Below are 27365 nucleotides of genomic sequence, written 5' to 3'. Positions count from 1 at the left end.
CATTCTATGTTTGGTGTTGTAAAAGCATAGCTTTTTTGCTTTTCCATAACCATTGATGGCACCTAAGGCCAGAGAAACCTCAAAAAAAAAAGAAGAAGAAGAAATAGGGAAGACAATTGCTTCCACCTCTGAGTCATGGGAGATGGAGAGATTTATTTCAAGGGTCTATAGCTCAATGATAGAACATTTGACTGCAAATCAAGAGATCCCTGAGATACCTCAGGGGATACATTTTCCTCCATACAATTATTAGGAGCAACTAAAGGATAGTAGCACCAAAATCACTAGGGATCATGCAACAGAAGCAAGGAAGAGACATAGAGAAGCTCAAAGAGCACCATTTGTTCTTCAAGAGGAGGACGCCACCCTCACTAAGGTGGACTCATTCCTTAATCTCCTTACTCTTATTTTTCTATTTTTTTATTTTTATGCTTCATGTGTGTTTATGTTTTGTGTCTCTACCTCATGATCATTAGTATTGAGTAACTATGTCTTAAAGCTATGAATAATTCCATGAATCCTTCACCTTTCTTAAATGAAACATGTTTTTAATACAAAAGAACAAGAAGTACATTAATTTCGAAATTATCCTTGAATTTAGTTTAATTATATTGATGTGGTGATAATACTTGTTGTTTTCTAAATGAATGATTGAACAGTGCATATTTTTGATCTTGTTATTTATGAATGTTAAAATTGTTGGCTCTTAAAAGAATGATGAACAAAGAGAAATGTTATTGATGATTTGAAAAATCATGAAATTGATTCTTGAAGCAAGAAAAAGCATTGAAAAACAAAAGCTTGCGAAAAAAAAGAAAATTTTAGAAAAAAAAAAAGAAAAAACAAGCAGAAAAAGCCAATAGCCCTTAAAACCAAAAGGCAAGGGTAAAAAGGATCCAAGGCTTTGAGCATCAATGGATAGGAGAGCCCAAGGAAATAAAATCCAAGCCTAAGCAGCTAAATCAAGCTGTCCCTAACCATGTGCTTGTGGCATGCAGGTCCAAGTGAAAAGCTTGAGACTGAGTGGTTAAAGTCATGATCCAAAGCAAAAAGAGTGCGCTTAAGAGCTCTGGACACCTCTAACTGGGGACTCTAGCAAAGCTGAGTCACAGTCTGAAAAGGTTCACCCATTCATGTGTCTGTGGCATTTATGTATCCGGTGGTAATACTGGAAAACAAAATGCTTAGGGCCACAGTCAAGACTCATAAAAGTAGCTGTGTTCAAGAATCAACAAACTTAACTAGGAGAATCAATAACACTATCCGAAATTCTAAGTTCCCATAGATGCCAATCATTCTAAACTTCAAAGGATGAAGTGAGATGCCAAAACTGTTCAGAAGCAAAAAGCTACAAGTCCCGCTCATCTAATTAGAACTAATATTCATTGATATTCTGGGATTTATAGTATATTCTCTTCTTTTTATCCTAATTGATTTTCAGTTGCTTGGGGACAAGCAACAATTTAAGTTTGGTGTTGTGATGAGCGGATAATTTATACGCTTTTTGGCATTATTTTTAGGAAGTTTTTAGTATGATCTAGTTACTTTTAGGGATGTTTTCATTAGTTTTTATGCTAAATTCACATTTCTGGACTTTACTATGAGTTTGTGTGTTTTTCTATGATTTCAGGTATTTTCTGGCTGAAATTGAGGGACCTGAGCAAAACTCTGATAGGAGGCTGACAAAGGACTGCTGATGCTGTTGGAATCTGACCTCTCTGCACTCAAAATGGATTTTCTGGAACTACAGAACTCCAAACGCCGCGCTCTCAATGGCGTTGGAAATTACACATCCAGATCTTTCCAGCAATATATAATAGTCCATACTTTATTCGGAATTTTACGACGTAAACTGGCGCTCAACGCCAGTTCCATGCAGCATTCTGGAGTCAAACGCCAGAAACACGTCACGAACCAGGGTTGAACGCCCAAAACACATTACAACTTGGCATTCAACTCCAAGATAAGCCTCAGATCGTGGATAGATCAAGCTCAGCCCAAGCACACACCAAGTGGGCCCCGGAAGTGGATTTATACATCAATTACTTACTTCTGTAAACCCTAGTAGCTAGTTTAGTATAAATAGAACTTTTTACTAGTGTATTATTCATCTTTGGTCTCAGTTTTATTCTATTATTCATCTTAGGAGACTATTGATCACATTTGGGGGCTGGCCATTCGGCCATGCCTGGACCTTCATCACTTATGTAATTTTAACGGTGGAGTTTCTACACACCATAGATTAAGGGTGTGGAGCTCTGCTGTACCTCAAGTTTTAATGCAATTACTACTACTTTCTATCCAATTCGATTTATTCCTGTTCTAAGATATTCGTTGCACTTCAACTTGATGAATGTGATGATCTGTGACACTCATCATCATTCTCACCTATGAACGCGCGTGACTGATAACCACTTCCGTTCTACCTTAGATCGGGCGCATATCTCTTGGATTCCTTGATCAGAATCTTCGTGGTATAAGCTATAATTGATGGCGGCATTCATGGGAATCCGGAAGGTCTAACCTTGTCTATGGTATTCCGAGTAGGATTTTGGGATTGAATGACTATGACGAGCTTCAAACCCCTGAAGGCTGGGCGTTGGTGACAGACGCAAAAGAATCACTGGATTCTATTCCAACCTGATTGAGAATCGACAGATGATTAACCGTGTTGTGACAGAGCATTTGGACCATTTTCACTGAGATGATGGGATGTAGCCATTAATAACAGTGATGCCCTACATACAGCTTGCCATAGAAAGGAGTGATGAAAAATTGGAAGGAAGAAGTAGAAAAGCAGAGATTCAGAAGGAATATAGCACCTCCATACACCTATCTTAAATTTCCACCATTGAATTACATGAGTAACTTTATCTTTATTTTCTGTTTATTTTATTATCTTTATTTAAACCAATAATCTCTTAATCTAGTTAAATCCGCCTGACTGGGATTTACAAGATGACCATAGCTTGCTTCATACCAACAATCTCTGTGGGATCGACCCTTACTCACGTAAGGTATTACTTGGACGACCCAGTACACTTGCTGGTTAGTTGTGCGGAGTTGTGAGAAAGTGTGATTCACGTTTGAGAGCACCAAGCCTTTGGAGTCATTGTTGATGATCACAATTTCGTCCACCAGAGTCCAACAATGAAAATTAACAACAGTGATGTTAAACTAACTTCTTATCATTGATTAGTAGCAATGAACAGTAAACAAGATTAATAATCCAATACTTAGTATGAAAAAGAGGAAGTGACATGAAAATTTAACTACTAAACAACTAACTAACTAACTAACTAAAAGAAGTGGTTGTAAATGGTGTTTGGTAGTGTTGGATGAGGTGTAGGATAAGGGAAGAAGAAAGAAGAAGGAAAGAAATGAAAAGAAGAGAAGAAAAAAAGTGTGATGAAGGGGGAGCAAGCCGCGCGTACGCGTAAGTCACGCGTGCGCGTGGGTGGTGGCGAAATGGAAGCGACGCGTACGCATAGAGTACGCGTACACATAGGTTATGCCAAAGAGAAGTGACGCGTACGCGTGGTGTACGCGTACGCGTAGATTGGTTTATGCTAGAGGCACAATGTTCGCATAGTGCAAGCGCAACTCTCGGGTCAATATATAGAGGGGTGAAACTTCTCGATCCACGCGTACGCGTGTAGCATGCGTGCGCGTGGATGGTCGAAAATGCTCGGGGCATGCGTATGCGTACATCACGCAGACGCATAAGTTGGTGCTCTGTTTTTCAAAATTTTTTATGTTTTTGCACCAATCCAAGCATTCTAAACCTCCAAACAGCTACCAAAACACCATAAAACCTTATTTAACATAGTAAACTACCAGCTAAACTCAACAAATAAATCAAAACATGAAATTTAAACTAATATTACCAATATTTACAAAAGGAAAAAATGAAAAGAATTTACCATGGTGGGGTGTCTCCCACCTAGCACTTTTGTTTATTGTCCTTAAGTTGGACTTATGGGGAGCTCCTCTCAAGGTGGCTTGTGCTTGTACTCATCTTGGAACATCCACCAATGCTTGAATCTCCAATAGGCTCTATTCTTCAAAGATAATGAATCCAAGCCTTGATGGAGTTTCGCACAAGTTAGGGGATCCCAAATTTGATCCTCATCTTGTGATCCGAGATTCCACACTTTATTTTCACACCCGTCTTCATATCGATTCTCATTAATTCGTCCGGGTGGCAAGCAAGATGAATTCTCAATGAAATGACCAAACATCATCCTAGACCCAAGCAATCTAGTCCTACACCAACCCTTGCAATTAAGCTTTGAGCATCTAACCATAATGAACCTTGATTTACGATGCCAACTACTAACCATCTCCCTTTTGCTCTTAAAGTCACAAATATGTCTACGTTGACCATCCGTCTCAAGCAAACCATATTCAAGGGGAATCTTAAAGCTTAAGTATAAGGAATTTACCCACTTGAATGAAAGAATGGATGGTGATGGCTTGGGGAGAGGTATTTCCAATGTTCTTGAAAGCTTTACTCCCTTGTGTTCCTTCTTGGTTTCCTCCACCTCTTCACAAATTTCTTCGCTTTCTATCCTTTGTTCATCAATTTCATCTAACTCTTCTCCATCACTCAAAACATAAATGGGAGGATGAGAGAAATGTACTTCCACATTGCTTTCTATCTCATCGGGAGAAGGTTCTTCAAGCTTAAAGGATTCACCACCAAGAAGGTTGGATGCATGATCTTTATCCCCAAGGGAACTCATTTGTTGTTTCATTCTTTCCAGGTCTTCATCCAACATTTTCCTTAGAGGTTGTGCACTCTCTTCCTCAACATCAAATTCAAACTTCTTGGAAGAATTTTCTATGATACTAGGATCCCATGCAGGTTTTGCATCTCATAAGTCTTCAACCACTTCTTCCTCTTCTTCAACGATTATAGGCTTCTCCAATTGTTCTAACACAACGTAGCATTCCTCCTTCTCCACTGGAGTTTCCAATTTCTACTTCATTCTATGCTCTTTTTTTGATCCTTCAAATGTGGCAATAGAAGTGCCTTGAGTGCATAGATATCGGGGGGCTAAAGTGTTTAATACCTTCATCAAGGTGACCATGGATTCTTGTACCTCCCTTTTCATCTCTTCTTGCCCTTGAAGGAATAAAGTGAGAGAATCATCCATTGAGGCTTAGGGTGGATAGAAGGGTTCATCATTTTGGAGAGAGGGTTCATAATAGGAAGGTGGTTCTTCTTGGTATGGGTATAAAGGTCGTTCTTGGGAGTAATTGTGATGGAATTGTGGCAGTTCTTCTATGTATGGTCATGTGGCTCATAAGGTGATTGGTATGGTGGATTGGTGCACGAAATTGCAATAACACTTTTGCAATCCCGCACAACTAACCAGCAAGTGCACTGGGTCGTCCAAGTAATACCTTGCGTGAGCAAGGGTCGATCCCACGGAGATTGTCGGCTTGAAGCAAGCTATGGTTATCTTGTAAATCTTAGTCAGGATATCAGAAATTATCAGGATTGATTGTAAAAAGTAAAAGAACATGAAATGGTTACTTGTATTGCAGTAATGGAGAATAGGTTGAGGTTTGGAGATGCTCCATCTTCTGAATCTCTGCTTTCCTACTGTCTTCTTCATCAAACACGCAAGCCTCCTTCCATGGCAAGCTCATGTAGGGTTTCACCGTTGTCAATGGCTACCTCCCATCCTTGCAGTGAAAGCTAATGCACGCACTCTGTCACAGTACTGCCAATCACCGGTTTGGTTCCCTCCCCTACCGGAATAGAATCCCTCTTTTGCGTCTGTCACTAACGCCCAGTAGGTTACAGGTTTGAAGAACGTCACAGTCATTCAATCATTGAATCCTACTCAGAATGCCACAGACAAGGTTTAGACCTTCCGGATTCTCTTGAATGCTGCCATCAGGTCCTGCCTATACCACGAAGATTCCGATTAAAGAACCCAAGAGATAACTACTCAATCTAAGATAGAACAGAGGTGGTTGTCAGGCACGTGTTCATAGTTGAGAATGATGATGATTGTCACGGATCATCACATTCATCCGGATTAAGAACAAGTGTTATCTTAGAATCGAAGCAAGCATGATTGAATAAGAAACAGTAGTAATTGCATTAATCCATCAAGACACAGCAGAGCTCCTCACCCCCAACCATGGGGTTTAGAGGCTCATACTGTGGAAAGAAACGTGTACAAAATGTTATGGGGTCATAAGGTCCGGATACAATGTCAAAAGATCCTATAAGTAGTAAACTAGTGTCCTAAGGTTTACAGAATTGAGTAAATGACAGAAAAATCCACTTCCGGGCCCACTTGGTGTGTGCTTGGGCTGAGCAATGAAGGAATTTCGTGTAGAGACCTTTTCTGGAGTTAAACGCCAGCTTTCATGCCAGTTTGGGCGTTTAACTCCAAATTTTATGCCAGTTCCGGCGTTTAACGCTGGAATTTCTGTAGGTGACTTTGAGCGCCGGTTTGGGCCATCAAATCTTGGGCAAAGTATGGACTATTATATATTGCTGGAAAGCCCAGGATGTCTACTTTCCAATGCCGTTGAGAGCGCGCCAATTGGGCTTCTGTAGCTCCCGAAAATCCACTTCGAGTGCAGGGAGGTCAGAATCCAACAGCATCTGCAGTCCTTTTCAGTCTCTGGATCAGATTTTTGCTCAGGACCCTCAATTTCAGTCAGAAAATACCTGAAATCACAGAAAAACACACAAACTCATAGTAAAGTCCAGAAAAGTGAATTTTAATTAAAAACTAATAAAAATATACTAAAAACTAACTAAAAGATACTAAAAACATACTAAAAACAATGCCAAAAAGCATACAAATTATCCGCTCATCACAACACCAAACTTAAATTGTTGCTTGTCCCCAAGCAACTGAAAATCAAAATAGGATAAAAAGAAGAGAACATACTATAGACTCCAAAATATCAAAGAAACATAGCTCCAATTAGATGAGCGGGACTAGTAGCTTTTTGCCTCCGAACAGTTTTGGCATCTCACTCTATCCTTTGAAGTTCAGAATGATTGGCATCTATAAGAACTCAGAACTCAGATAGTGTTATTGATTCTCCTAGTTAAGTATATTGATTCTTGAACATAGCTAGTGTATGAGTCTTGGCTGTGGCCCAAAGCACTCTGTCTTCCAGTATTACCACCGGATACATACATGGCACAGACACATAATTGGGTGAACCCTTTTTTAGATTGTGACTCAGCTTTGCTAAAGTCCCCAATTAGAGGTGTCCAGGGTTCTTAAGCACACTCTTTTGCCTTGGATCACAACTTTATTTCCTTCTTTTTCTTTCTTTTTCTTTTTTTTTTTTTGAATTCACTGCTTTTTCTTGCTTCAAGAATCAATTTGATGATTTTTCAGATCCTCAATAACAGTTCTCTTTTCTCCTCATTCTTTCAAGAGCCAACAAATTTAACATTCTTAAAAACAACAAATTCAACAGACATATGCACTGTTCAAGCATTCATTCAGAAAACAAAAAGTATTGTCACCACATCAAACTAATTCAACTAGTTTCAAAGATAAATTTCGAAACCCTGTACTTCTTGTTCTTTTGTGATTAAAGCATTTTTCTTATAAGAGAGGTGATGGATTCATAGGACATTCATAGCTTTAAGGCATAAACTTAAATTTTATTAATTATGAACTAAGAACAAGACTCAAATATAGATATAAGATGAGACTAAAAAATATAAAATAAGACAAAAAACGAAAAAAATATAGGCTCCTAATGATAGAAGTTTTCACAGAGTTAGGACTCAACAACCTTGATTTTGAGAAGTAGATGCTCCCTCAGCTTGAGAGGAGAGCTTTTGGCGTTTCATCTCTTGGATTTCACGCCCCTGCTTCTCTTGTTCCTTCAGTAATTTGCAGAGCATGCAGTTTTGATTCTGCTGTTCTTCCTTCAGTTGCTCCATAGTCTCTTGCAACTTGTTAATAGATGCTTCTAGGTTGGCCCAGTAGCCAATTTCAGGGAGTTCAGGGAGGAACTCATGTGCCCTCCTTTTGATGGAGTTGTCTTGCACTTGTCCTTCCATTGACTTCTTGGTGATTGGGTGTTCAATGGGTATGAACTCATCTACTCCCATCTTCACCCCAGCCTCTTTACAGAGCAAGGAAATCAAGCTTGGATAAGCCAATTTGGCTTCAGTGGAATTCTTATTTGCAATTGTGTAAATCTCACAAGCAATCACATGATGGACCTCCACCTCTTTTCCAAGCATAATGCAATGAATCATCACTGCTCTCTGATGGTGACCTCAGAACGGTTGCTAGTGGGCAATATGGAACGCCCAATAAAGTCTAGCCAACCTCTTGCAATTGGTTTGAGGTCTCCCCTCTTGAGTTGGTTTGGGACACCCTTAGAATTGGTTATCCACTTAGTTCCAGGGAGGCATATGTCCTCTAGAACCTGATCCAACCCCTTATCTACTCTCACCATCCTCCTATTAAAGGAATCAGGATCATCTTGCAGTTGAGGCAACTTGAATATTTCTCTTATTTTGTCCAGATGGAAGTATATAACTTTCCCTCTGACCATGGTTCTATGGGTATGGTAAGCAGTTCCAGTCATTCTCTGCTTATCTGTTAGCCACAGATTTGAGTAGAATTCCTGAACCATGTTCCTTCCAACCTTTGTCTCAGGATTGGTTAGAACTTCCCATCCTCTGTTTCGAATTTGCTCTTGGATCCCCGGATATTCATCTTCTTTCAGATCAAATTTAACTTCCGGGATCACTGACCTCAGACCCATTATTTTATGATAATGGTCTTCATGTTCTTTGGTTAAGAACTTCTCTTCATTCCAAAGATTCTTTGGATTATTCTCTTTCTTGCCTCTTAAATTAGTTTGTTTTCCCTTAGGAGCCATGATATTGATGAATCTTGGCTTAGTGATCACGGAAAAGCACACCAAACATAGAGGTTTGCTTGTCCTCAAGCAAAAGGAAAGAGAGAAGAGAGGGGGAGGAAGAGAAAATTCGAATGGTGTGGGCAAAAGGGGGTTCCAAACGTGAATTTATAAGGGAGGGGAGAAGAGATTTCGAAAAAAATAAAAATTTGAAAGGAGATTTGAGAAGATATGAAAAGAAATTGAGAAAAGGGTGAGTTTTTGAAGAAGATTTGGGATTAATTTGAAATAGATTTGAAGAATGGTTTTGATTTGTGAAGATTTGAAAGTGAATAATGAAAGGTTGAAGTGCATTTATGTAGAAGAGTATGGTTAAAAAGAGGAAAGTTTGAAAAAAATTGAGTTGAAAACAAAAATGTGGTCCCCCCACCTTTCTGGCGTTAAACGCCCAGAATGGCACCCATTCTAGCGTTTAACGCCCATTTGCTACCCCTTTTGGGCGTTTAACGCCCAGCCAGGTGCCCTGGCTGGCGTTAAACGCCAGAAATCCTTTATCACTGGGCGTTTTTCCAAAACGCCCAGGATGCTGCACACCTGGCGTTAAACGCCCAGAATGGTGCCCATTCTGGCGTTTAACGCCCAAAATGGTACCATTACTGGCGTTAAACGCCCAGAATGGTGCCCATTCTGGCGTTTAACGCCCAAAATGCCCCTTACTGGCATTTTTTCGCCTGTAAGCTCATTTTCTCTGCTTTTTGAGCTGAATCCTTCTGTAACTCTGTGAATTCCTTCATTTTTGATACTTGCCTCTGTAAGAACTAATCATACACCTTCCTAATGACTGGGTTGCCTCCCAGCAAGCGCTTCTTTACTGTCTTTAGCTGGACTTTCACTGAGAATCACTCAAGTCTCAGTTTTGAGCATTCCTGCTCAAAATTTCCTTCAAGATAGTGCTTGATCCTCTGTCCATTAACAATGAACTTCTTGTCAGAATCAATATCCTGAAGCTCAACATATCCATATGGTGATACTCCTGTAATCACATACGGACCCCTCCACCGGGATTTGAGTTTTCCTGGAAACAATTTGAGCCTGGAGTTGAAGAGCAGAACTTTTTGTCCTGGCTCAAAGACTCTGGTTGACAATCTCTTGTCATGCCACTTCTTTGCCTTTTCCTTATAAATTTTTGCATTTTCAAAGGCATTGAGTCTGAACTCCTCTAGCTCATTTAGCTGGAGCAGTCTTTTCTCACCAGCTAACTGTGCATCCATGTTTAGGAATCTGGTTGCCCAGTAGGCTTTATGTTCCAGTTCCACAGGCAAATGACAGGCCTTCCCATATACCAATTGGTATGGAGAGGTGCCTATAGGAGTCTTGAATGCTGTTCTGTATGCCCACAGAGCATCATCCAAGCTCTTTGCCCAATCCTTTCTTCGGGCCATCACAGTCCGTTCCAGGATTCTTTTTAGCTCTCTGTTAGAGACTTCAGCTTGCCCATTTGTCTGTGGATGATACGGAGTTGCCACTTTATGGCTGATTCCATATCTAACCATAGCAGAGTATAGCTGTTTATTGCAGAAATGAGTGCCCCCATCACTGATTAGCACTCTGGGACGCCAAACCTGCTGAAAATGTTTTTCTGGAGGAATTTCAGCACGATTTTGGTATCATTAGTGGGTGTAGCAATTGCTTCTACCCACTTAGATACGTAGTCCACTGCCACCAGAATGTAAGTGTTTGAGTATGATGGTGGGAATGGTCCCATGAAATCAATTCCCCATACATCAAACAATTCTATCTCTAATATTCCTTGTTGAGGCATGGCATATCCGTGAGGCAGGTTACCAGCTCTTTGGCAACTGTCACAGTTACGCACAAACTCTCGGGAATCTTTATAGAGAGTAGGCCAGTAGAAGCCGCACTGGAGAACTTTAGTGGCTGTTCGCTCACTTCCAAAATGCCCTCCATACTGTGATCCATGGCAGTGCCATAGGATCCTTCGTGCTTCCTCTCTGGGTACACACCTGCGGATCACTCCGTCAGCACATCTCTTAAAGAGATATGGTTCATCCCAAAGGTAGTACTTGGCATCTGAAATTAGTTTCTTTCTCTGCACATAACTGTACTCTTTGGGTATGAACCTCACAGCTTTATAGTTTGCAATATCTGCAAACCATGGAGCTTCCTGAATGGCAAAGAATTGCTCATCTGGGAAAGTCTCAAAGATCTCAGTAGAAGGGAGGGACGTCCCAGCTACTGGTTCTATCCGGGACAGATGATCCGCCACTTGGTTCTCTGTCCCTTTTCTGTCTCTTATTTCTATATCAAACTCTTGCAGAAGCAACACCTATCTTATAAGTCTGGGTTTTGAATCCTGCTTTGTGAGTAAGTATTTAAGAGCAGCATGGTCAGTGTACACAATCACCTTTGATCCCACTAGGTAGGATCTAAACTTGTCAATGGCATAAACCACTGCAAGTAACTCTTTCTCTGTGGTTGTGTAGTTCTTTTGTGCGTCATTTAGAACACGGCTAGCATAATAAATGACGTGCAAAAGCTTGTTATGCCTCTGTCCCAACACTGCACCAATGGCATGATCACTGGCATCACACATTAATTCAAATGGTAATGCCCAATCTGGTGCAGAGATGACTGGTGCTGTGACCAGCTTAGCTTTTAGGGTCTCAAATGCCTGCAGACACTGTGTGTCAAACACAAATGGCGTGTCAGCAGCTAACAGGTTACTCAGGGATTTAGCAATTTTCGAAAAATCCTTGATAAACCTTCTGTAGAATCCTGCATGCCCCAGAAAGCTTCTGATTGCTTTAACATTGGCAGGTGGTGGTAATTTTTCAATTACCTCCACCTTTGCCTTATCCACCTCTATTCCCTTGCTTGAAATTTTGTGCCCAAGGACAATTCCTTCAGTCACCATAAAGTGACATTTCTCCCAGTTTAAAACCAGGTTAGTCTCTTGGCACCTTTTCAAGACAAGTGATAGGTGGTTAAGACAGGAGCTGAATGAGTCTCCATATACTGAAAATTCATCCATGAAGACTTCCAGGAATTTCTCTACCATATCTGAGAAGATAGAGAGCATGCACCTCTGAAAGGTTGCAGGTGCATTGCACAGACCAAAAGGCATCCTTCTGTAGGCAAACACGCCAGAAGGGCAAGTGAATGCTGTTTTCTCTTGGTCCTGAGGATCTACTGCAATTTGGTTGTAGCCTGAATAGCCATCCAAAAAGCAGTAGTAATCATGACCAGCTAGTCTTTCTAGCATTTGGTCTATGAATGGTAAAGGAAAATGATCCTTTCTGGTGGCTGTATTGAGCCTTCTGTAGTCAATACACATGCGCCACCCTGTGACTGTTCTTGTAGGAACCAGTTCATTTTTTTCATTATGAACCACTGTCATGCCTCCCTTTTTGGGAACAACTTGGACAGGGCTCACCCAGGGGCTATCAGAAATAGGATAAATAATCCCAGCCTCTAGTAATTTAGTGACCTCTTTCTGCACCACCTCCTTCATGGCAGGATTTAGCCTCCTCTGTGGTTGGACCACTGGTTTGGCATTATCCTCCAATAGGATCTTGTGCATGCATCTAGCTGGGCTAATGCCCTTAAGATCACTTATGGACCACCCAAGAGCTGTCTTGTGTGTCCTCAGCACTTTAATCAGTGCTTCCTCTTCCTGTGGATTTAAAGCAGAGCTTATAATCACTGGAAAAGTGTCACCCTCTCCCAGAAATGCATATTTCAGGGATGGTGGTAGTGGTTTGAGTTCAGGCTTAGGAGGCTTATCCTCCTCCTGAGGAATTTTCGAAAATTCCTTTGCCTCCTCTGGCTCTTCCTGATCAGTTTGAGCATCTTTGAAGATGTCCTCAAGCTCTGATTCTAGGCTTTCAGCCATATTGATCTCTTCTACCAGAGAGTCAATAATGTCAGCGTCCATACAGTCCTCTGGTGTGTCTGGATGCTGCATAGCTTTTACAGCATTCAACTTGAACTCATCCTCATTGACTCTCAGAGTTACTTCCCCTTTTTGTACATCAATGAGAGTTCGTCCAGTTGCTAGGAAAGGTCTTCCTAGAATGAGAGTTGCACTCTTGTGCTCCTCCATTTCCAGCACCACAAAGTCAGTTGGGAAGGCAAATGGCCCAACCTTGACAATCATGTCCTCTATTATGCCTGATGGGTGTTTAATGGAGCCATCAGCAAGTTGGAGGCATATCCTGGTTGGTTTGACTTCTCCAATCAACCCAAGCTTTCTGATAGTGGATGCAGGTATTAGATTGATGCTTGCTCCAAGATCACATAAAGCTATCTTGGTGCAAGTGCCTTCTAATGTGCATGGTATCAGAAAGCTTCCAGGATCTTGAAGCTTTTCTGGTAAGCTTTTTAGAATGACTGCACTGCATTCTTCAGTGAGAAACACTTTTTCAGTTTCTCTCCAATCCTTCTTATGACTTAAGATTTCCTTCATGAACTTAGCATAAGAAGGTATTTGCTCAAGTGCCTCTGCAAATGGAATCTTTATTTCAAGAGTCCTTAAATAATCTGCAAAGCGGGCAAATTGCTTATCCTGTTCCGCCTTGCGGAGTTTCTGAGGATAAGGCATCTTGGCTTGATATTCTTCAACCTTAGATGCTGCAGGTTTATTCCTTACAGAAGTGGTTGAAGAAGCCTTGTTAGAGGGATTACTGACAGCACTCTCAGGTGTCTGATTTTCCCTTGGCGTTTGGACACCAGGAATGGGTGGAAAATGGGCGTTTAACGCCAACTTTTCCCCCTTTTCTGGCGTTTGAACGCCAGAACTGGGCAAGGAATGGGCGTTTAACGCCAGCTTTCCTTCCCATTCTGGCGTTTGAACGCCAATATTCCTCTCTGGGCTCTTACTGTCCTCAGAGGGATTTGAACAGTGGGTTGGTTGTCCTCTGTCATTTGTTCCTTATTTGGCTTTTTGCTCTTTTGAACAGTGTTATTCAAGGTCTTTCCACTCCTCAATTGAACTGCTTGGCACTCCTCTGTTATCTGTTTAGATATTTGCTGTTTTGCTTGATTCAACTGTAGTTCTATGCTCTTATTAGCAACTTTAGTTTCATGGAGCATCTCTTTAAATTCTGCTAACTGTTCTGTCATCAGGAGCAGTTGTTGATTAAGCTCCATTATCTGTTCTTGAGGATTAGAGTCAGTGACTACTGTCATGACTTCCTCTTCTGGAGGGAACTCATTACTAGAGTACAGATACTGGTTTCTAGCAACAGTGTCTATAAGCTCTTGAGCTTCTTCAATTGTTTTCCTCATGTGTATAGATCCACCAGCTGAGTGGTCTAAAGACATCTGAGCTTTTTCTGTAAGCCCATAGTAGAAAATGTCTAACTGTACCCACTCTGAAAACATTTCAGAGGGACATTTTCTTAGCATACCTCTATACCTCTCCCAGGCACTATAAAGGGATTCATTATCCTCTTGTTTAAAGCCTTGGATGTCCAGCCTTAGCTGTGTCATCCTTTTTGGAGGGTAAAAATGATTCAGGAATTTGTCTGATAACTGTTTCCATGTCTTTATGCTTGCTGTAGGTTGGTTATTTAACCACCTTTTAGCTTGATCTTTTACAGCAAATGGAAACAGTAATAGTCTGTAGACATCCTGATCTACCTCTTTATCATGCACTGTGTCAGCAATTTGTAAGAACTGTGCCAGAAACTCAGTAGGTTCTTCCTGTGGAAGACCGGAATACTGGCAATTTTGCTGCACTATGATAATGAGTTGAGGGTTTAGCTCAAAGCTGCTTGCTTTGATGGGAGGTATACAGATGCTACTCCCATATGCAGCTGTAATGGGGTTAGCATAAGACCCCAGAGTCCTCTTGGACTGATTAATTCCACTTGAGTCCATAATGGACAAAAGGGAAATGAGAATGATTGCAAAGAGATAAATTTTGTTTATTTTTAAAATTTTTTTTTTGAAATAACCGAAAAAAAATAAAATAAAAGAAAATAAAACAAAAGGAAAATAAAATAAAAAATTCGAAAATCAAAGGGAAAATGAGATCAAAGCAAATTGAGAACTGAATCAATTAGTAAAAAAAAGATTTTGAAAACAGCAATTAAAAAGATATGATTGAAAAATTTTTATGAAAAAGATTTGATTCTAAAAAAAGAGGAAAGAGAAAAACACAAAAAGACACCAAACTTAAAATTTTTAGAAAATCAAACACTAAATTTTCGAAAATTTTGAAGGAAAAACACAAAGAGAACACCAAACTTAGAACTTTTGTGAATCAAAAAGGGACTAAGGATAAGAAAAATTCGAAAATCAAAAGAAAAACAACAGCATGCAATTGACACCAAACTTAGAATATGAAACTAGACTCAACTAAAAGACTCTAAACCAACAAAAATAAAATAGTCCTAATCTAAGCAACAAGATAAGCCGTCAGTTGTCCAAACTCGAACAATCCCCGGCAACGGCGCCAAAAACTTGGTGCACAAAATTGCAATAACACTTTTGCAATCCCGCACAACTAACCAGCAAGTGCACTGGGTCGTCCAAGTAATACCTTGCGTGAGCAAGGGTCGATCCCACGGAGATTGTCGGCTTGAAGCAAGCTATGGTTATCTTGTAAATCTTAGTCAGGATATCAGAAATTATCAGGATTGATTGTAAAAAGTAAAAGAACATGAAATGGTTACTTGTATTGCAGTAATGGAGAATAGGTTGAGGTTTGGAGATGCTCCATCTTCTGAATCTCTGCTTTCCTACTGTCTTCTTCATCAAACACGCAAGCCTCCTTCCATGGCAAGCTCATGTAGGGTTTCACCGTTGTCAATGGCTACCTCCCATCCTTGCAGTGAAAGCTAATGCACGCACTCTGTCACAGTACTGCCAATCACCGGTTTGGTTCCCTCCCCTACCGGAATAGAATCCCTCTTTTGCGTCTGTCACTAACGCCCAGTAGGTTACAGGTTTGAAGAACGTCACAGTCATTCAATCATTGAATCCTACTCAGAATGCCACAGACAAGGTTTAGACCTTCCGGATTCTCTTGAATGCTGCCATCAGGTCCTGCCTATACCACGAAGATTCCGATTAAAGAACCCAAGAGATAACTACTCAATCTAAGATAGAACAGAGGTGGTTGTCAGGCACGTGTTCATAGTTGAGAATGATGATGATTGTCACGGATCATCACATTCATCCGGATTAAGAACAAGTGTTATCTTAGAATCGAAGCAAGCATGATTGAATAAGAAACAGTAGTAATTGCATTAATCCATCAAGACACAGCAGAGCTCCTCACCCCCAACCATGGGGTTTAGAGGCTCATACTGTGGAAAGAAACGTGTACAAAATGTTATGGGGTCATAAGGTCCGGATACAATGTCAAAAGATCCTATAAGTAGTAAACTAGTGTCCTAAGGTTTACAGAATTGAGTAAATGACAGAAAAATCCACTTCCGGGCCCACTTGGTGTGTGCTTGGGCTGAGCAATGAAGGAATTTCGTGTAGAGACCTTTTCTGGAGTTAAACGCCAGCTTTCATGCCAGTTTGGGCGTTTAACTCCAAATTTTATGCCAGTTCCGGCGTTTAACGCTGGAATTTCTGTAGGTGACTTTGAGCGCCGATTTGGGCCATCAAATCTTGGGCAAAGTATGGACTATTATATATTGCTGGAAAGCCCAGGATGTCTACTTTCCAATGCCGTTGAGAGCGCGCCAATTGGGCTTCTGTAGCTCCCGAAAATTCACTTCGAGTGCAGGGAGGTCAGAATCCAACAGCATCTGCAGTCCTTTTCAGTCTCTGGATCAGATTTTTGCTCAGGACCCTCAATTTCAGTCAGAAAATACCTGAAATCACAGAAAAACACACAAACTCATAGTAAAGTCCAGAAAAGTGAATTTTAATTAAAAACTAATAAAAATATACTAAAAACTAACTAAAAGATACTAAAAACAATGCCAAAAAGCATACAAATTATCCGCTCATCATGGATAAGGATTAGGGTCATATGAGGGTGTTTGGTAAACAGGGGCTTGTGAGTGTGGTTGAGGGCTATGTTAAGGAGGTGGTCCATAGGCATGTGGTGGTGGTTGGTGGCGCATACAACAAGGGCTACCACATCCATTAGATTGATATGCATTAGGATTGGAGTTATACCTATATGAGACCGGGGGAGGTTATTGCCAAGAAGGTTGTCCATAAGCTTGTGGCTCCTCCCACCTTTGGTTATCCTAACCTTGATGCATATCTTCATTGTAGCTTCCATCACTGATAAACCACTATTTTATGGTTTATCCTTTGCTGAATTGAGTGGATTTTATCAACCTTTCATACACTTATTCATATTAACTGCATGAGTTTACGTTTTCCTTCCAGATTTTGTGCTATGATTGAAAACATGCTTCTTTGATCTTATATTCGCTAATATTAATCCTCTATTGTTACCATTAGATGCCGTGATATGTGTGTTAAGTGATTTCAGGGATTATAGGGCATGAATGGCTCAGAGGATGGAAAGGAAGCATGCAAAAGTGGAAGGAATACAAGAAGTTGAAGAAATTGCTAAGCTGTCCAGCCTGACCCTCTCGCACTAAAACGACCATAACTTGAGCTACAGAGGTTCAAATGACGTGGTTTTATTTGCGTTGGAAAGCTATGTCTAGGGATTCAATTTGATATATAATTTGTTATAGTGGCCGTACAGATAGGTGACGCGAACACGCGCCCCACGTGGATGCGTCGCACCTGTGAAAATTAGCGTGGCAGAATTCATTTCCAGCGAATCCTGGGCTATTTTTGGCCCAGTTTCAAGCCCAGAAAAACATAGATTAAAGGCTGCAAAGTGGAGGAATGAAGGGAACACTTCAGATCAGATCATAATTCACTTTTCATAATTTTAGATGTAGTTTTTAGAGAGAGAGGTTTTCTCCTCTCTCTTAGGATTAGGATTAGGATTTTTATTAGGATTAGGAATATTTCTTCTTCATCTCAGGTTCAATATTCTATTTATTTTCTCTTTTATTTATTTAATGACATTCATGTTATGATTTTCTTAATACAATTTGAGGTATTTCAGACTCATGATTGCTTCCTTTTATTTATATAAATAATTTAGATTTCCCCCTTTTGGCTTTGGTTAGGTAATTGGTAACATTTGATTTGTCAAACTCAGCAGTGATTGAAATGGGCAGATTCTAATTGATCTAGATCGCTCTAAAGCTAATCTTCCCACAAGGATTGACTAGGACTTGAGGATCAAGCTAATTAGTCCACTTGACCTTCCTTTGTTTAATAAAGAATAACTAAGTGGGATTAAAACCTAATTCTCATCACACCTGATAAAGGTAACTAGGATAGGAATTCCAATTCTAATACCTTGCCAAGAGATTTTCTAATTATTAATTTATTTTTCTTATCAATTAAATTATTTGTTCAAACCTTTCAAAACCCCAAAATATACCTTTGCATAACCAATAATAAATCATACTTCCCTGCAATTCCTTGAGAAGACCGACCTGAGGTTTAAATAATTCGGTTATCAATTCCAAAGGGGTTTGTTAATTGTGACAACCAAAACTTTTGTAAGAAAGGTTGATTGCTTGGTTTAGAAACTATACTTGCAACGAGAATTTATTATAACTTCTAAACCATCAATCTTCCATTCTTCAAAATGGCGCCGCTGCCAAGGAATTGCAAACGTGTGCCTTATTATTGGTTATTGTAAATATTTTTCAAAAAAAATTTCAGATTTTTATTTTAAATTTTTTATCTTATCTTATCTCAGTTTTAAATTTCAAAATTCAAATCTTTTTCAAAAATCATATCTTTTTTCAAAATCATATCTTATCTTTTTTTTTTCAAAAATCATATATTCTTCAAAATATTTTCTTATCCTTTTTCAACAATCATATCTTTTTCAAAATCTTATCTTATCTTTTTTCAAAAATCATATATTTTTCAAAATATTTTCTTTTTGTTAGTTTTTGTTTTTATTTTCTCTCACTACTATGAACTCTCACCCCTTTGGCTATGAGTCTGGTTACAACTATTTTACAGGAAAAGGAAGCTATAATAGGAATATGCATCAAGGTTAAAACAATCAAAGATGGACGGAGCCAAGAGGATCTGATCAACCCTTTAAGCAACAACACCTTCCAAGTTATCATGGACGAAGACCACTCTGCAATGCATACCAGGATGATAGATATGGTGGACCCCCTTGTAGTTACCAACAAGCCCCATCATATGCCGATGAACCACCTCCTCAACATAGCTTTGAACCACCACACTCACAAGCCCCTTTCCACCATTCACCTCCAGATGACCCTAATCCTTATCCACCACACCAACCACCATATGAACCATACCCAGAACCACCACCTCAATATTCACCATCTCCATATCCTTATCAAAAAAAACCACCTCCATATTATGGACCTATTTTCCAAAAAATGAACCCTCCTATCCATCCCAAACCTCCATGGAGAGCACACTTGCCTCTATCACTAGTCTCACCTCTACTCTTCAAGCACTTATATCCCGCATGGACCAACCCTCTACCCCCAATATTCAACCCTCAAGCTCCAATGCACTTCAATCTCAACCACATAATGATCCATCCATCCCATCACCACCATCCATGGAAGAGCACCCATATTCATCAACCCAAGAGCAGTATGATCCCAATGATACTATTGACATGGAACAAGAGAGAGAGGATCATCTTCGCAAATTCATACTTCATAAGGAGCTAGAGAAGGCACTAAAGGTGAAGGTAGTAGAGACCTTTGCAGATGAAGGAGTAGTTGAAGGGAGTTATCATAGAAAAGAAGCCATCAAGGAGGAATACGATTTCATACTTAAACACTTGGATCAAGAAATAAATAGATTGCCCTTCCGATGTTCGGACATTCAAGGAACCCCCATGGCTTCATATGCAGAATCTAATGAAGAACGTAGCATGAAGGAGACACTAGAAACTCTAGTGGACAATAAGGAGCGCGACTTTGGACTGGAACAAGTGGAGGAAGCTGGAATTATTGAAGAAGAAGAAGTGGTCCAAGACTTAGGAGATGCTGAACCTCCATGGGAAGGTCAAGTTATAGAGCCTCCTTCAAAGACGTTTGAAACTGATGTTGAGGAAGGTGTACAACCTCCAAGGCATCTCATGATTGAAGACTTTGAAGGGGATGATCAAGAGATGGATTCAATCATTGCTGAATTCTTATCTACCATTGAATCCTCTCCCATTGAACTTGACATGGAGATTAAAGAAGAAGAAGCACAACCTCCCATGCCCTTGGTGAGCAGTGAAGAAGAGATCAAATTAGAAGAAAGCTACCAAGAAGAAGAGGTTGATATTGAAGAAGCTTGCAAGGAGGTGGAAGTTGTCAAAGAAGAGCCCAAGGGAATAGAGCTAGAAATCACCTTGCTAAAGTTGTTGGATACCTCTCCCCCAAGGCCATCACCGTCCATCACTTCATTCAAGTGGGTAAATCTCTCACCTCTAAGCTTAATTAGCTCACTTGAATATGCTTTACTTGAGATAGATGGTCAGCTTAGAGCCCTTTGTGGCATTAAGCGTAAGAGGGAGATGGTCAGTGGTAGAAGTTGTCAAGCAAGGTTCAACATGGTTGTGTGCTCAAGGTTTAAATGCAAGGGTTGGCATAAAGCTCAACTGAATGGGTCTAGGAAGTTGTTTGGCTGCTTTAGTGAGAATTCAGATTGCTTGCCACCAGGATGGAACAATATTGCTCAACAAGAAGACGGGTGCAAAAGCAAGGTTTGGGACCTCGGAATTCATTCTGGCAATCAACACTCTTGGGGCCTTGTCACTTGCTTTAACTTACTTGAAGGCTTTCTGTGCGTAGTTTGGGATCCCGGAGGCTACTGGAATTCCAAGCATTGGTGGAGATTTTTGGATGAATACAAGCACAAGCCACCATAACAGGAAGCTCGCCAAATGTCTAACTTAAGGACTATAACTAAAAGTGCTAGGTGGGAGACAACCCACCATGGTATGATCGTTCCCTTTTTAGTTTAAATTTTAGTCTATTTTTGCGTTTTGATTGAACTTGGAATTTTGCATAACATTCATTGCATTCTACATACTGCATAAAAAAAATTCGCATGCGACGCGACAGCGTCATTGACGCGTCCGTGTCATAGGTGCGATGGGAAGAAAATAAATTGAACAGAGAGTCTCGCGAGAATGTGGCTGGAAGCATGCCTTTGGCACAAATGGATCCATGCGACCGCGTCACAGCCGCGTCCGCGTCATGCGCGCAATAGCCTCCCCACGCGTCCGCGTCACCCACGCGAATGCGTGGCCCTGTAAATTGACGTAAAAAGGGTGTATGGTCGAAAGTTGAGCTGGAGTTGGGCTGGACTCGTGCTAGACGCACAAGCCCCACCACGCGTACGCGTCACTACAAGAAAAACACCCATTCAGGTACACTTAAAAAGTGTAGCCAAAAGTGAAAAAAAATGATGCCTTAGGCTACAGCTACGCTTTTTGGGCTACGGCTACGCTTTTTGGAGTGATTCCTATTCGGCCGTTGCCTATTCTCAAAGGCTACGCTTTTCTGCACCAAGGGCTACGCTTTTGGCCTTTGAGAATAGGCTACGCTTTTCAAGTGATGCTATCTAGGACCAAAGGCTACGCTTTTCAGCTTTTATTTTTCCAGAATAGGCTACGCTTTTCAACACTACTGCATCACTTGTAAAGCGTAGCCACATTGTATATCATAGCTACTTTTTATAAGCGTAGCCTTAGGTCCCTCTTTTTTTTTTATATACTATAGCTACTGTATATAAGTGTAGCCTTAGGTCTCGTTTTTTTTGTATACTATTTTTTTTCTATATATATATATATATAATAATTATTAATACAACATAATAGTTAATATGATTACATATATAATAATTCTGCATTTTTATTTAAATGAGTTGAATATTACAAAATAAAAATAATACATAATTATACTAAATAATTTCTTTATATAATAAAAATTATCTCTAATCAAAATATATTTATAATATTGATCCAAAAGTACAATAATAAAGTTAACTGTAAAAATTTATACATCTCAAACTAAAGTAAGCATAGCTATATCAAAACCATAATATCACTTAGCCAATAAAAGTATCTTCTAATAAAAATCATTAGTCAACCATACATGTAAAGATTCTAAATAGCACTCTATCTTAGCCAATAAACCACAATAATAGTCAGCTTAGTCTTCATTATTATCCTGCATAATTATATAGAAAAGTAGTTAAAAAAATATTCATAATGACATTCGTAATTATAAAAAGACCACTAAAGAAATCACCTTTTTTTAATCTTAATTTTAACTCGATTTATCACCAAAGAAACACATGGTTCTCAAAAGCTATAGACACTTAAAAGAGTTGGAGCTAACATTTCAAGAATACATAATAATGAGTAATGACTAACAAATATGATATTACATTTTGCACCTAAATTGTTATAGATATAAGGTGCCAAAATAGGTCAGAGACTACTTCATAACAAACAAAAATCTGCTGACTTTGGAAATAGACCTCTCAAAATCAAAATGAGCAATTAGATAGATGAGACTAAGATTCTTCAATTCAGAAAATAATGCAATATGTTCACAGAATAATCCTGACTCTTGAATAGACCTCTCTGATCTCCCTCTTAAAACTGCTCTTTGCTCTTCTTAGCTTATTAAATTAGCTTTGTCACTTTTCTTGGTTTTTCTTTACATTTATTATTGTTGTTATTATTTTCACAAAAATTTCAAAGTTTCATCAGATTCTTTTAACCTCATGCTTTTGGAATCTCTAGTGTACTCTTCCAGTCTACCATTTATTTCACTTTTTGTCTTCAATTTCACCATCTACCTCCTCTTATAAAATCACGAAGAATTCAAAATTCCCCACTTGGTTAAAAATGGAAACATAGCTGGTCCCACCTAGTTGGAAATGCCACAGATAAACGGCAACTTAAAATTAGGTTTCAAGGCAATTTAGTGGGTTCTATTATTTAGTGCACCTCATTAAATATAAAGACTTAACTGTCGAAACAGAAAAATAAAACTGACAAATCCAAACCATAAACCATTGCATTGAAGTGATGAAATATAATTCATTATATTAGGGAATAATTATAATTTTAATTGAAACGCATATTGCATTGAAGTGATGAAATTAACAGTACTTAATTATGACTTGAGAAGCATTACATACCTTCTATCTAGCAAGTGTGTCCCAATTTATATCCTTAAAGAAAACATGTTCTTTCACCTGGATAATTAAGCATCTATCAATGTGACGTTTGAAGTGCAAGTAAAATAAAATATGATCATAAAAATGGGGAACAAGCATCTGTATGCTAATAAGAAATTAAATCACTTCTGATGCACCTCTAGCTCCAAGTCTTTGGTTAGGATCTTCAGTTAATAATCTGTAAATAAACACATCTCAGGTACTAATCCAAGAAAATATTCATTTTTCTATCCTAATCGTGACTTCAACTTAGCACAATAACGCAGGACAAAAAACCATAATTTATAACAGATCGGCATCCAGCAAAGGGAGCATAAAGAAAAAGCTTTACATAAAGTTCATATTTAGCAGATATGGCACCAGGATTGCTAAACAATATACATTCACAAATGCTATCTTCGGCTTAAGCAGTCAAGCTAAAATATCCAAATTAATGGAAGCATGCTCAGTATTGGAAACATAAACAAAGCATTGATATTCTAAAATGCTGACCAGAATAAACAGTTTGCAATTGCCAGATATATATAACATGAAGATAACATGATTATTACCGATCAATAAGATCTTGAGCTTCAGGACTCATTTCTTCAGGAACTGCAGGCCAAGGTATCTTACGATTAAGAATATTATCAAATATAGTCTACAAACACCCCCAAAAAGAAATATCTGTCAGTAAGAGCTAAACCATACAGCAAACAAGAACAGAAACGCAAAAATCATGGCAAAAGGTATGCTATTAAACCTGAGGATGCTCTGCATTAAAAGGTGGAAGACCAACAAGCACCGTCTCTCCGGCCTCCGCCACTCTCATTCTCTCTCCGTCTCTCCCTAAACTACAATCACATTTAAGAATCAAAATCGAAACCACCGACAAGGAAGCTTAATCCGTAAGCCAAAACAAAAAGGTAAAGAAAAGAAAAAAAGCGAAGCTAAATTGGGAAAGTTGTATTATAAACTGTAAGCTGTAACTAGAGGCAACCATGGCAAGATTCGTCAACTACCGAGTAGGAAAAATAAAAAAATTGAAGAGAAAAAGGGAATGGGCATAAGAAATTAGGCACCTGAACACCAGGGGTATCAAAGTTTATGACTAGGATCTTGGCACCAACGTCACCCAAAATTCGGAGCTCCACTCGGTCGTTGAGCGAGGCGTCACGCATCAAATTAGCGGAGTAAAAGTGAAGCATAACTATAAAAGTGAAGAATTAGAAACTGCAAAAGTGATCTTAAAACTTGTTTAAGAAAGAATAACAAACTACTATTTAAGATGGAAACAATGAGATAATAGATATGCATGTTCTAATGATGAAACATACTACTTCATTAGCATTTCAGTTTAGAGTTGTATATCAAGTTTTCCATGAACATAAAGACTTGAAATATATAGTTTTTGGGTTAAGCCCACAAAATCTGGTACAAACTTGGTACATATTAATGAAAAGCACCTGTTTGCTTTATTCTCTGAGAGAAAGGAGGCCAAGTTGATACCTTCCTTGTTGTGGCAAGGGATCCAGAGGGCATTGCTGCTACAAAAGATACTATGAACCTAATGAGGGACATCACAGAGTAAATAAGGGATAGTAAATAAGGGATAGTACATAAGTACATAGTAAAAATTGGTGAACCTGGTTCATTAGGATTTTCTCTCTTTCGCTACAATTAAATGGAATAGTGTTCTTAGTTCTTAATCAGTAACATAGGCTTTCTTAGCTGGACTATGTGGAAGACTAGAAACCAGTTCATATTTCAAAATAAAGAAATTAATCCAGCAACAACAATTATCTGAGCAATTAAGCATTGTGAATCAGAAACCTTGCCTTTTGCTCGTTTATGCCTTGAATCAGGTGCACAGCCTTGTGTGATAACATGCCAAATCCACTTGAACAGTTTCAATACTGAAAATTGATTAAAAATGTTAAAATAGACTCAGACTTTGTATTTGGTCCTAGCTCAGTATAATAACAACTATAGTAATTCATATATCAAACACGTAGTTTACTAATTGTATGCGAAAGTAATTACAATTAAAAAATAAAATCGCTAGTTTATGCATACAGGTTTTCTAAATTTCATGAAACAAAAGCAGAAAAAATAAATCAATTACTCTATTGTAAGAAACCTGTAAATGATTCGCAAGCAGATCAATGGTGTCTTGCTTAAGAAACTTCTTTGCTGAATTTCTCTTTCTCCTTATCACATTGATCCGATTCCTTGATTGTTTGATCAACGATTTGCTGAAAAACAAAAGGAGATAAACTGCAAAATTGAAAATCGAAATCTACATAATTACAATCAATGAAAGGTATTAAGAAGGAAGAAAAGAAGCAGAGAAATCGACACTTTCCTACAGAATGATTTCCCTAGTTTAGCATGCACGTATGAAATTTCCAGCACCTATTGCTTCCGTTTATGCCAAACACAGAAAGGAATCATAACAAATTGAGAATCAGAAGGCGAAACCCCCAAAATTAGAAAACCTAAAATTAGAACCCAAAACCCCCCAAAAATTCACAGAACCAATTGAAAATTGATACATACCTTCTGTATCTCAATTAGCCATTGCAGTTCATCATCACTATCAAAATCATACACACCTTTGAACTACAAAGTGAGAGCGAGTTAGAGAATGAGCAAGAAAGAGAGGATGCAGAACAGAGAATGCTTACCTGGTGACAGAGGATACGACGATGGTGTTGAGCAGTGACAGTGAAGAGATGAGCGGCGACGCAACGGCTTGGAGGTGGTGCAGCAGCTCAGCGGCGAGCTCCAGTTGACGGCAGCGCCGCGACAGAGCACAAAGGCGGCGATACATCCATCCTTCCTCCCTTCGAGCTCCTCGGCGGGGGCACAGAAGCCCGACGGTGGCAGAACGGCGACTGAAATAAGCCCTAGCAGTGGTGGTGGAGTTTCAGCGGCGACGGAGCACCTCCTTTTTTTCTCCTCCATCGCGTTTCCTCTCATCCTCGAGCTCTCTCTCTCACTGGCGCTCGACGACAACGGCGACGGCGGCAGAGCCCTAGACGGCGTCGTCCTCTCTTTCTTTCCTTTCATTCTCCCTCTGATTTCTTCTCTCTTTCGTGTTTGTGTATGTTGAGTGAGGATGAGAGTGTGTGCTGCACTGCTGCGTGAGTGAGGGGGATTTTAGTAAGTGTTTATTGAGGATCATATTAGGAGACATTTTAAAAGCGCACCTGAAACAGAATAAATAAGCTACTCTTTAAAAGCGTTTCCTTAGATGAGAAAAGTGTATTCATAGATATTTAGATAAGGCTACGCTTTATAAGTGATTTCTAAAATACTTAAGGCTACACTTTTAAGGTATTTTTCTTGTAACGCGTGCCCCATGCGTCCGCGCCATTTTCATAGTTTGGCCCTTCACGCGATCGCGTCAACCACGCGAACGCGTCACCCTACAAATTGGCAAAATACGTTTCATACAGAGAGTTGTGTGAGCGCGAGGCTGCTCTCGCGCCACTTGGATGAATCAGGTCACGCGTCCGCGTGACCGACGCATCCGCGTCAGCTCATTTACACGCTATTCGCGCGAACGCATGACCCACACGTCCGCATCACGTTCGCCGCACAACTTATCCGAATCTGCCATAATATCTTATCTTTTCTTTCCCAATCCTAATTTTTACTCCTCCCTTCTTATTTCTTTCTTCTTATTTCTTTCTTCCTCCTTTCTTACTTTCTTTTTCTTTTTTCCATTGGTGTTAAAATTCTCTTCTTCAACTATTGCATCTTTTCTTGAATTATTCTGGTGATTCATGACTTGTTTTATTCTGATTGGGTATTATTATTCATAAGTCAATGCTAATTTTTATAATACTGGTATTCCTTTTGCATTGATATGTACTTACTCTATCTTACATTACCCACACTCTCTTTCCCTTTGTTGCAGCTTTTTGCACTATTGATATGCCATGTGCTTTTATTATTTTCTCACTTGCATGTTGTAGCTACCATGTAATTGACACCTTTATTATTTGGCATTAACACCCATGTTTTATTTATGTTCTTATCTTTATTTTTTGGTTACTTTCCTTCCTTTTTCTCTTCTTTCAGGATGGCCACCACGAAGAGAGAGAAAAAGCTTTTTAATGGGGAGACAGGCAAGTCAATCTGCACAATCTATAGAGAAAGACATCAGTTGGAGCAGCCCGTCCACCTGCACATCTTAGCATGCACCGAGGACGGTGCAATCTTTA

General features: G+C 39.4%; 1 long non-coding RNA gene across 1 annotated transcript; it reads right to left on the bottom strand.

The window, feature by feature from the left end:
• Nucleotides 1-24972: 24972 nt before the first annotated feature.
• Nucleotides 24973-26146, bottom strand: LOC130951852 (uncharacterized). Its single transcript, XR_009074126.1, has 4 exons — nt 25821-26146; nt 25693-25755; nt 25274-25554; nt 24973-25049 (listed from the first exon to the last, which is right to left on the bottom strand). It is a non-coding gene; the product is annotated as an uncharacterized LOC130951852 (long non-coding RNA).
• Between the last annotated feature and the right edge of the window lie 1219 nt (nt 26147-27365).

Source organism: Arachis stenosperma, chromosome 9 (assembly GCF_014773155.1).
Source record: "Arachis stenosperma cultivar V10309 chromosome 9, arast.V10309.gnm1.PFL2, whole genome shotgun sequence".
NCBI classification, from domain to species: Eukaryota; Viridiplantae; Streptophyta; class Magnoliopsida; order Fabales; family Fabaceae; genus Arachis; species Arachis stenosperma.
Note: the sequence above shows the minus strand (reverse complement) of the source record. Positions and strands in the feature narration are given on the sequence as shown.